The 12,591-nt window shown below is 35.6% G+C and overlaps 1 non-coding gene across 1 annotated transcript; it reads right to left on the reverse strand.

Moving 5' to 3' along the window:
• Positions 1 to 12,518: 12,518 nt before the first annotated feature.
• Trnai-gau (transfer RNA isoleucine (anticodon GAU)) lies at positions 12,519 to 12,591 on the reverse strand. Its single transcript has one exon. It is a non-coding gene; the product is annotated as a tRNA-Ile (tRNA).

Consider the following 12,591-nt stretch of genomic DNA (forward strand, 5'->3'; position numbering starts at 1 on the left):
GGGGTTGTTCAACCCAGACTTTCGGATGATTACTTTATCTATACCTACTTTGTGCTTTTTTTTCGCCACCCATCAGTATATACCAAGTTGACAGAGGTTTTAGTGCTTGTATGTATGCCTTGTATTTGAATTCGGCAGAGTGACGAATCGAGAGTTTTGAGCAAATTGAGTTATCGTATGCTTGTGATTACGTTTCATGTTATCTTTTTATCCACCAAAAATTAATGGTAAATGTTACTCCCCAACGTAGTTATTGAAATTTTGTGCGATAAATGAATTCGGCAAAGAGACGAATCGTATACTTAGCTGTACAAATTAGGTTGATCTATAGTATTATATAGCTGAAAACCCTGAATTTTCTATATTAAATGTCATATACTGTTATATTTGATACCAACGTATAGTTAGTAGTTATCTTCTACCCAGTGATACCAAGATAAGTACAAACATTCCCGACATGATATCGCTATGGCTTAATAATGTGAGTGCGCCTCCGTGAAATTGGACAATCATACTCAAAATATAGGCCAATATTGTTATTTCGGATTTAAAATCCTCGAGTTTTTGCTAAATATTACAGGGATGACTATTTATAACTTATAATACAAGTTTTAACTTAAAAGTCTACATAGCCTTAGGACAACCAGTAATTTCTACACAAAAGCTCCAAATCAAGGATGCGTGCAATGGTTTATACGTAGTTGAATGCGTATCCGACCCCGAATACGACTCTCTGCGCAGTGGTCGAGACATTTTGGCTACAGCATAAAGCCGAACAACTGTTAAAACGCGTTATTTGTTTCAGTAACACAGTGACTTTAATTGTAATATTGGACCCTCAATTTTTTCAAGTTCAATATTCGCCAGTAGAGGTAGTGATGAAACATAACAATAGGTGAAAACATGTAATGAGTGCAGCACTATTTTAAGTAGGCTGCTCTCATCAGGTATGTGTGCAATCATAGGTTGAATACAATACCGCTCATTTTAAAGACACTAATCGTACAGGTGCGCGTGAAGCTGAGTGAAACCTACACGGACTCTGAATGATGTGGAATTGTGTGAAGTCTTCAAACTTCGGTTCACGATTCTTGTGTGTTAGAGAGAAAAATATACGCCTAAGGCAGTAGCGAAAGCTAATATTGCTTGATTATCTTGTTGCTCAAAAAAGTGACAGATTGAAATATCTCCATCAACGAACTGTGGTATTTTGCTAACATAGTGTGCTATTTGACTGTCCAGTGGAGCACATAACTTGCTCAAGAGATCTCAGACAGAGGAGCTTACGGTCAACATAGAAGACCATTTGGAAACACTAGTATAGCAGCTAGGATAGTGAAAACATAGACTTCAGGACCTGGACTGAGGCTGTGGTAGACCAAGGGAGACATGATCTTGGACATTGCCGGATCTTGGATCAAGAACTGAGACCATCAAAGGAATCTGACCAGAACTGTAACAGCCAATCAAGATCACCAGGCTTAGATAAGTAAGGCGTGCCGTCCAAAGAGTTCAGCAACATATTGCTGAAGTCCTCAGTTACTTCAGCAATTTTGGATCCGCAAAATTCAAGTCTAGCTTCCTCAAAAATGGGTTATCACTACTCCATACATATAGTTGAGGCATCCTCAACCATTAATTTCCCGCGAGACATACAAAATCGATTAGCTAAACAGCTGAAGTATCGCCTTTGTTTACACCACATTTCGCCATACTGCATTCTAGAAACGCTTGCTGTTAGAATAAGAAAAATTGTAATGCTAATTTATTGCACATTCTAGGGAAGCGTGGTTACCTTTTAAAATAACCGAGTGAGAGGGTTTTCAAGAAAATATTTTTCCTGTCAAAACAAGCATCCTCTGTATAAAAGAAAATATGAATATTAACTGCACATCATATATAACGATTCGTGATACCCAATTGTGGCACATTTGATGTCGAAAATGGCGATAGAAAAAACGTTGAAAATTCCATGTATAAATGACATTAGACCCAACAAATGATTACTGTTTCGTTTTTATGGTAATCTAATCTTTTATTTCCTGAAATAAAATTATGGGTCTAATGTGGGTTAATTGTATAATTGATGAAAACATCGACGTGTATAAAAGAAGCTACAAGAAAAATGGTAGGCCACGCCACATTGATAATCTATGTATACGGCGAGTTCGTAGCGCACGTGTGAATCAAAATCGATATACTATTGTCCCGACTATTGTGCGTGTATAGCCTCATTTATACACGTAGTTATCAACAATTGAGCGCTATTAATACACATTAATGTTTTTAAACAAATAAAATTCCAAAATATGGTACGTTTTCTGTCTTTGCTTGTCACTTGGTATGTTGAAGTAATGAAGTTGCGATTATATTTTAAAATTTTCATCATGACACCATCAAGCCTGATAGCCGAGCGGTCTAAGGCGCTGGTGTTATGTCAATATCGTATAGGAGTACATTATAGCGGCTGAGTGCAGAGTGGGTTCGAACCCCGCCGGCGCCTCTGACAAAATAAATTTCATTAATTTTTTTAAATTTCATATTATGTTAGGGAAATGTGGCTGGGAGAATGTATGTATGGCGAAGAGTGGTGTAGCCTTTGTTATCAACTCATCATAAATTATATCGATTGAGTGGGTTGAAGAAGAAAATTGACTTCTTTAACTAAAATTAGAATTACAACATTTTGATTATCGTAGTAACCAATTATTTTACAGATAGTGTGATTGTAAATATAAAAAAATGTATTATCTTATCTGATTTAAATTGCCGAAAGATCAACAACAAAAAGATTGCGCTTGGCCTCATTTAATAATTTCTTTAAATAGAACCGAGTTGCAAATATATCCAGACAGAATTTGGTGCGTGTTTGGTCAAGAAAATATACATCCCAAATCACCAAAAAAAAAGTTTAGTTAGTAATAATAAAACTCTGTTTGGATTTTTGAACATGATTAAGCTACTCATATAAAATACACCTACTAACACCTACCTACATATCGTTATGAACACGGCAGAGTGCCGAATACGCATAATTGCTGTCCTGAGTAAACGGGGTTTGAAAATCTTGGTACCATTCCATAGGTCCTTCTAAAAATTTAGAACATTCGTGAGCACTCATTTGTAATGTATATTATAGAAGTGAATGTACACGAATTATATCCCTCAAAACGCGTTTTAACAGCTATTCGGCTTTATGCTGTATCCAAAATGTCTCTACAACTGCGCCGAGAGAGGTCGAATAGGCATTCATCTACGTGTAAACCATAGCACGCATTCTTGATTTGGGGCTTTCGTGTAGAAATTACTGATTGTCCTAAGGCTATGTAGACTTAACTTGCTATATAAGTTATAAATAGTCATCTCTGTAAAATTTAGCAAAAACTCGAGGATTTTAAAGCAAAAATAACAATATTGGCCTATATTTTGCGTATGATTTTCCAGGATTTTCCAATTTCACGGGCACGCATTCACATTATTAAACCACAGCAATATTATGTGGGGAATGTTTGTACTTATTTTTGGTATCACTGGATAGAAGATACCTACAGCTATACGTTGGTATCAACTTTATTAGTATAGGACATCTAATATAGAAAATTCGGGATTTCTCGCTATACAATACTATAGATCAACATGATTTCGTTATGAACACGGCAGAGTGACGAATCCGTAAAATCGCTGTTCTGAGTAAACGGCGTTTGAAAATATTGGTACCATTCCATCGGCCCTTCTAAAATATGAGAACATTCGTGAGCACTCATTTGAAATGTATATTATAGAAGTGAATGTACCCTAATTATTTGCAATATTCACAAGTTCTGAAACAATCGATATTTCCCTCAAAGCAGGTATTTACAGCTATTCGGCTTTATGCTAAATCCAAAAAGTGTCAACCGCTGCGCAAAGAGTTGTATACGGGGACGAATCCGCATTCAACTACATGTAAACTATAGCACTCATCCTTGATTTGGGGATTTTATGTTAAAATTGCTGGTTGTCCTAAGGCTATATAGCTCCTAAATTTGGTATATAAGTTATAATTAGTCATCCCCGTAATATTTAGTGAAAACTCCAGTTGAAATCAAGAATTTTAGAGTAGATATAACAATATTGGCCTATATTTTGTGTATAATTTTCTGTGATTTCCCAATTTTGCGACGGCGCTCTGACATAATTACGCCATAGCGATATCATGTGGGGAATGTTTGTACTTATTTTGCTATCACTGGATAGAAGATACCTATAGCTACCCATTGGTATCAAAAATAACAGTATATGACATGTAATATACAAAATTCTGAGTTTCCAGCTATACTATACAATTTATCAGCCTGTTTTGTACAGCTAAGTATACGATTCGTCTTTTGGTCAAATTCATTAATCGCACTTAGGCGCGATTCGTCCAAATCACAATTTCAATATCTACGTCGGGAAGTAAGATTTATCATTAATTTTTGGTGGAAATGAAAGATCGCCTGATACATAATCACAAGCATACAGTAACTCATTTTGCTCAAAATGCTCGATTCGTCACTCTGCCGAATTCATAACGATTTGTACAGCTAAGTATACGATTCGTCTCTCTGCCGAATTCATTTGTCGCACTTAGGCGCGATTCGTCCAAATCAAAATTTCAATAACTACGTCGGTGAGTAAGATTTACCATTAATTTTTTGGTGGAAATAAAAGATAACCTGAAACATAATCGTAAGCATACAAAATCTCAATTTGCTCAAAATACTCGATTCGTCACTCTGCCGAATTCATAACGAATTACAGTTAGCAATATGGTAGGACTAAGAGCGGGATCAGTAAACTTTTCTATGATAACTTTCTATGGGCAAAACAGAACGACTTGCTCAAGTAAGGTAGCTATTATATAAAATTGAACACGTCTTCACCTGATGTCGCATATTATAGACTTATCTTCAGTCAGTATATCGTGATTGATTGGGAAAGACGCTATTGACAGTTTTTTTGTTTGTTCCGATTTTATCCGTGACGGATGGCGACGGATTGCAGAATTAAAGGATTCTCGCTACGATGTCCGTCGCGAAATGTGTTCTTTTGGCGAGGAAATGAAGACTACTAAATTGATTTGTTTGAATCAATTTGATGCATTTATATCCTGGTTATCCACAGGCTTTTGCTATTCCATTAGACCTACATTTGTCTTGAAAACAAACATCTTATGGCATTGGTATTGTAGCATGTCTTCCTCAGCTCAACCGTTCAAACAACTGCTTGTCTAACAATACAGTCATGGTACAGTCATCGTATTATCATTGTCATCATTTTCTTGTCCATGTACGTGTACATCTACATCTATCTTATACTCAAAAAAGTTGCTGAAGCAATATCTAATTGAGAAACAGTGTGGTGGCATTGAATGAAAAACACATAAACATATAGACACTAATAATCTTAAAAAACAAAAATTAGTTATTACTTAAAGCTGTTTTGAAAGCTGAAATATTGGTGATGTGAGAGTGTTTGGTGAGAGATCATTCCATTGAATTTGTAACTGTTGATTCTGGTTCTCATAACTCTGTACTTAGCTGGATGGTATTGCCTAGTGTTGTTATCAACCTGACGTTGGACGTAGTCTGGTTTTGGAATTGCAAGCGAATCATGTATCGCTGTTCCACGATCTTAATATGAAATTGGTTAATTTTTTTCAAACCTGATTTTTGGCATATTTGTAATGTTTACACATGTCCCAACTTGCACCCTATATAAACTGGAATCAGCCAAATTTCAGGTGGTGGGCGCCGTGCATTCTCTAAATTCAGTACATTTCCGTTGTCAACCGTGTAATTGAATGGGATTATTTCTTTGTTTTTGTTTTGTTTTTTGTTTTTTCTTTGAAAAGTGAAAAAAAATCTTTTTTTTGGCCTAACTTGGGAAAATGAAGTCGTGTCGTGTCAAATGAAGTATCAAACTACGCAAAATCAACTTATCCATCTGATAATTTATACTTTATTTGGTAAAGTAAGTTTCGTGTCTTTAAGTTGGATGCATAAAGCTTTAACATGGATGCATAAATGGAACGATATTTGACATTGTTCGTAAGTTTGAAGACAATCTACGAGGGCTGGTCAATAAGTTCCCGCAACTATGGTGTATCTCCGCTCATGCATGACTTGGATGGCTGTTACTTACGCTAAATTCAAGTTTGTACTTTTGTCTTTCAAAACGAATATGTATTAGCGATGCTGAATGCTTGATTACGTAATGACATTAGCATAAACACAATAACGTATGGGCACTGCCTGATTTATGGTGAAAAGTAGTCAAGAAAATCTCGCGCCAAATTGAGGTATTGTTACATAATTCCAAATATCTCGAGAATAAAAGTATAGAATCTGGCACGGTTTTTGCAGCTTTATAAACCGATAACATAGGCATGATGCTGGACTCTTTTTAGACATATACCATTTTTATTAAAGAAAAGAAATCGTGTTGAATATCTCCAATTTTGAGTAGGCTTTATCACCCATTGTTCTTTACATAATAAGAGATAGAAAGATTAATCGATGACAATATTTAACCAATGGTACCTGGTTTGATTGGGTATCTACTGATTATAAAAAAGGGAGGTCCCAGTGGTAATACCATAAACATTTCTTTCTTAATGAACCCTTAATTTCAAAAGGTCTTGTTTTTGTAATTAAAGTAGCACACCATAGAGAGGCTCTGGATTGAATAAGAAATTTGAATTTCGAAAGGTGTGTCTAATTTTAGCATTAGACTTGGTATAGCAATTCACTCACACGGCTACTGTTCCGCAAACCTTGTATTAGTCATATTTTTAGCTTTTTTTTTTATGAAATTTTCTTTTTTTCATACATTTTTGGTACTTTTTTTAATCATGCATACCATCAACGCATGCGCATATTTCTATTTTTGTTGCAACAAATTCTATTGTCCTGACTATAATCTCTAATACCATACCAATAACCATATTTGGTTTTGTTTTATTTTGGAGATAATTTGGATTCTTTCTTCTGCCGTGTGGGCTCTTTTTCGCGATTTTCACACCATTTTTGCTTGTTGTTATAGGCCTATTTTTGGTGAAGTTCAAAGACGGTCCCTTTCCTCATCTGTTGACGGATACATTTCTTCTTTCACAATTATCAATCGAATATACTCAGATTACCTCATACCAAAAATAAGGCTTGTAAACTGCTTTGGTCCTTACTTCTGCTTCTTTTTATTACACGTTCCTCAAAGCCAATTCAAATTTCTCGCCAATGTTGACAATTGTCAGTGTACATATAGCAATGACTTTATGCAAATGAGATTACGTAATTAAAGGTACTCTGATACTAATTGTTGTGCGTTTTGAAAGACAAAAGTACAAACTTTATTGATCGTAAGTAACAGTCATCTAAGTCATGCATGAGCGGAGATAAATAATGGTTGCGGGATATTATTGACCAACCCTCGTATATCCTAAACTAATAGGGTTATACCCACCTTTGAATCAGCTAATCGACATCCAATCCCTCATTTCAAATATATAGTTTTGGTTTCTCTTTTGTTCAGAAACCAAAAATCAAGGGATTAAAAAGTAGAGCTGATCTGATCTGCAATCATAACACTATTATGCTGGGAGGACACAGTATAGGGTATATAACCAGAAGTATACAATAGCCTATTGTGCTAACATAATTATTATCATGATTGATATCGGAAATCTATCCCGCGGACGACAGTTGATGCTCTCTGTCGAAGGTAGGTGGCATATTACACTCACGAGTTCTAGGCCTAGAAATCATATACATGCGCGTATACTGAAGGATGGGGTGGGGTGGGGGAATTTGTTCGTTTGTATGAAACATAAACGATGCATGGAGATGATTTGATTATGAATTAGTTTATTATCCCGGGAAGCACAACCCATACCTCTTTAAGAGGGGGCTCCCCTCCCTATATAACCACCTCTTTCCTAAATTACCCCTTTCCCCCTCCTCCTCCCCTACATTCGATATCTTCATCTCGAGCTCTCCTCCCCCTTCTCTTTCACTTCCAATGCTCTCTCTCATATGTTTCTCTCTCTCCCGGCCCATATCCCCCTTGCCCTTCAACCCCCCCCCACACACACACACCCCAATCTTCTCCCCTCTATCTTCTACTTTTTGCAGTAAAAATTGCTTCAGTAAAAGTCATTAGGTTATTAGAGGTCATATAATGGCCTTCCATCGATTCTGGTACATGGGATTAAGGACATGAATCGATTTTGTTTATAGCACCTATACAATTACAGTAGTGGCCCTTTTGTAATGTCGAATGCAAATATTTCGATGGTCTATATATTTTCACAGTGAAATCAGCTTAGGCTATTTCGTAGTCTCAAGCCAATGCTTTCAAACTAAATCAATGCTTTCAAATGTAGACTGTTTTGTTCGACTTCTCTGCTCGTGAATATTGCACTGCGAAATTTAAACATTTCTTTTGTATACTTAGATCAGGTAACTCGAAAATCCTGTAATTTTATTCGTCACACCACTTATAAGAAACTGAAACCAAAACCGAAACTACCTGTCACAAATGTTTAGTTTTAAACAAAAGGTAGAAACAAAGAGATCGATATCTTGTGATTCAAGTGGTTAGGCAGGACAATAGGAAACCACGTGACCAAAACCAAAACCAAAACTAAAACTATATATTTGAAATGAGGCAATGTTAGCAGATTTAGTACGGTCACTGAAAAAATCGGAAGTGGGAAACCTACGAATCTGGATACGTGTATAAATAAACTAAAGAATGGACAAGTGGACTACTAAAAATATCATACTCCACCTCATTAGCGAAAATAAATAAATAAAAGTTTTAGTTACAGGTGAATTGTCTAGGAAATCGGTGAGAAAAAAAGCATCGTTAGGTTCGTTTTACTCCTATAATCAGGGGTTGTCTAGAGAATAAGCGTTCCATTAATTATCTCTCTCTTTTTTATCCTAACGATTTTCTGTTTTTCTTATCGTTTGTCAGTAAATTACAGGACCGAAATATCAAGGGAAAAATACCGTTCTTTTTAGCAATCTTGAATTTTGTATGACAAGAGGAATGAAAACGTAAGGCATAAAATCATTTGTTTTCTTTGAAAAATAATTATACATAAGTTCAGCAATAAGAAAAGTCTAGTCTGTAATGTAAATTCCTTAATTAATGCGGCAGTTTTAAAATAGCTTTACAGCAAAATGCTACCTTGATTATAACCGCAGGGGTATTGCAATAAAAAGATCACGCAACACTGCATTTCATCACCCAAACTTCATTTTGCTCTTCGACATGGTTAAGATTTTTAATTAAGCTGTTGTCTCCTTAAAAGATGATCAACATGACTCCTGGGATGTGACATTTACGGTAGTAGTTCCATTGGCATGGGTAGGATCACCGCCAAATGAATCAACCAGAAAGGGAGGACAAGGATTGGGAAAGAAAGGTGCGCTTGGAAATAGCTGCCGCCTTATTGTGAGTCAGAAAAATCTGAGGTTATGGTAAAAGTCAAAGATAGAGAAATTAGTATTGATAATCAAACTTAGAAACATGACTGAAATTTCTTAACGCAATGATATAACAGCGTGCCCTATGGTTAATTTGCCACATTCAAACGTACATACCGTCTCAAAAGTTAAGTCAATGTTAAGTTAAGTCGATGTGGTCTCTCTGTTTACTAACACGCCGATTCATGAATCGTTGATTGTCATCAAAGTCAAATTTCAACAAGACAAGACGTTGAACAATGTCATCGACCTCCTACGCTTTGTACTCATCACCGTCTTCTTTTTGTTTGAAGGGAAAATCTACAAACAAAGATTTGGTGCGGCGATGGGGAGCCCTGTGTCGGGGGGAAGGGGGTCTTTGAACATTTTTATACGGGGATATTCAACCCAGACTTTCGGATGATTACTTTATCTATACCTACTTTGTGCTTTTTTCGCCACCCATCAGTATATACCAAGTCAAAGCGCCTAGAAAAGTGCATGGTCTTTTCCTTATAAAAGTACCGACATCGTTCGCCATTTTCTACGATTCCTGTTTTCCGAAGAAGGCTCACATGAATCAACCTCCCGTTTGTAACGCGCTATAACCAATCACAAGCTGTGGGGAGTTTGATTGACATTTGATTTTTATTATAGCTGGTATAAGACAATGGTTATTCAGTTACATGTGTCTGTATATGCACAGGTTAAATGAAAAAAAAAAACGATAACAAAGCAAATGGAAGCTGATTTAAGATCAATCATTTTTATGCCAATTTGAACACACACACACAGAATATGTTTTTGTAGGTTTTCTCCACCAAAAATCTTGCATATTTTATTTCTTGTATGTATGGTACATAAAAATCAGAAAATGAGAACATAATATTCAATTCTGATTCAGTAGTATTTGGTCGCTCAATGAACATGATGAAAATAGCAATTATTGATATAAGGCAGCAATTGCATTATGATTTCCTCTGCAACGTTTTTCTTACGACATCAATTTTAACGCATGATTGGTAACACGTTAAATATTCATTACTTATTACACTTGTTACAGACCATTGAATGGAAGTGGTGTCAAATATTGACCATTTAAAAATAATAGACGCCTTTAGAACAAAGAGCATGCACCGATTTCGTTGAGACAAATAACAGTTTTAAACTATTGCCAACATTTTTAATCACATTTTTTTTTTGGATCTTTATCAGTCGCTCCTATACACAAACATCTGCGCACTTCTTTTAAAAATGATCTTTTACTAACATGGCAAAAGCAATAAAAAGTAAATAATTAGTTTACATAATGTGTAAACTAGATAATATTAGTTTTGAAGGTTACAGATAACGCAACAAAATATTAAAATGCAGGTAATTTGTTCATTGCTAATGTTAGCTAAATTACTTTTACTGCACATGTAAGAATAGAATTGATCATGATTGCCACAGGCAGGATGAAATGGTGGCGCATATTGCAGAGACCATGCACACAGGTGAATGATTTTGATTGTTTTGTGTTGAGGTAATGAGCTATTTTTAGAAATGCTGTAATATGCCATAAAAAGTTACGATTATTCTAGAATGCTAATAAATTATATATTAAGGCATTGATAATAAATGATTTAAGCAGCAGTTTAGAGTTACAACAGGGAAATTTATGTTAGCTAGTAGTAGTACAAAAGTTACCATAATTGCCCGGGCATAATTAATTGAAGTCTTCAAACTTCGCCTCGCGGTTCTTGTGTGTTGGAGCTAATAAAATACGCCAAAGGCCGCATTGAAAGCCAATAGTGCTTGATTGTTTTGTCGACTCACAGAAGCGACAACAACCATGAAGTTCATACTTTATTTACTTTCCAAGTTATTTATGTTTTAATAATTGGCATTTCTGGTAAAAAGGGAAAAAATCACAAAAACTTTTTCAATGCAGATATCAACAGCTCACGTCATTTTCAGAATTGCCAGCCGAGTTAAACAGAAAGATGAGACTCTAGTGGTTAATTCTAACCCGGCTGCGCTGGGCAACTTTTTCTAAAAATGTTGCACGAAAACCTTAACTAGAGCAGATAGACCGATGAGGCCTCTCTACTATAAGGTTTTTACTAATACAAATTAGAGCAATCGCAAGTTTGTTTAAATTGATTGGGATCAACGGTACCAGAAATTGATATGATTTATTAATATATAATATGTATTTGTAGAACACTTGACATACTCATGTTCCTTTAACAATCTGCTGCGAAATATACTTGACTTTTCAGACTCGGTGATATTTGATCGCTGTCATGCTTCAAACCTTTCTCGATTTAACATTCAGCAAGATTGATATTTAATCTCTTTTGTGCTTTATATACTCCTACAACTAAAGAAAAATAAAGAATGATTGATATTTAAACATTTCCGGTGCGTGTCTCTAACGTTTCTAAAAACAGAAATTGTATCCAAGAAGTATTGGATCATTTCTACAAGAAATTAATATTGATATAATAAGCTTATCTATCATTTGATAGCTTTCATTCAAGTCAGTATATTGCGAGTTTAAATCAATGTGTCTTGGGAGAAAAGACCGAGATATGTCATTTATATAAAGCCGATATTAATGTAATGAATGTCGTTTTAAGAAATAATTTACTTATCCATCGCGTTATGCTTACATGACTATAATAAATTGAGTTACCTTGAATGGATAGATATTTAATGCGTAATCTTTGTGTTTTCCATTTCCCATGTGTATACCGACCCGTGTGCTGATATATCTCATTCAAATTGATTAACATACACTCAAACAAGGGAAGAGGCCTACGAATCATACACTGGAACATGGAAACATTCAAACATTACAAACTAGCGCACGAGCCGGGCGCACGAGATGAAATTAATGATGCTTAATCGTATTCTTAATATATCAATATACAGGGGAAACAAGAATTACGCATCGCACACTAGCACAATTAAACATGAATTTACAAATGGAAACATTACATGCATAGGCAGATATACCAGAGTAAAAACTCCGGACATACCTGCCTGTGCGGGGACTCGAACCCCAGACCTCTCGCTTATCGGGCGAGCGCTCTTACTACTGAGCTACACAGAC

Source organism: Amphiura filiformis, chromosome 20, assembly GCF_039555335.1.
Source record: "Amphiura filiformis chromosome 20, Afil_fr2py, whole genome shotgun sequence".
Lineage (NCBI taxonomy): Eukaryota > Metazoa > Echinodermata > Ophiuroidea > Amphilepidida > Amphiuridae > Amphiura > Amphiura filiformis.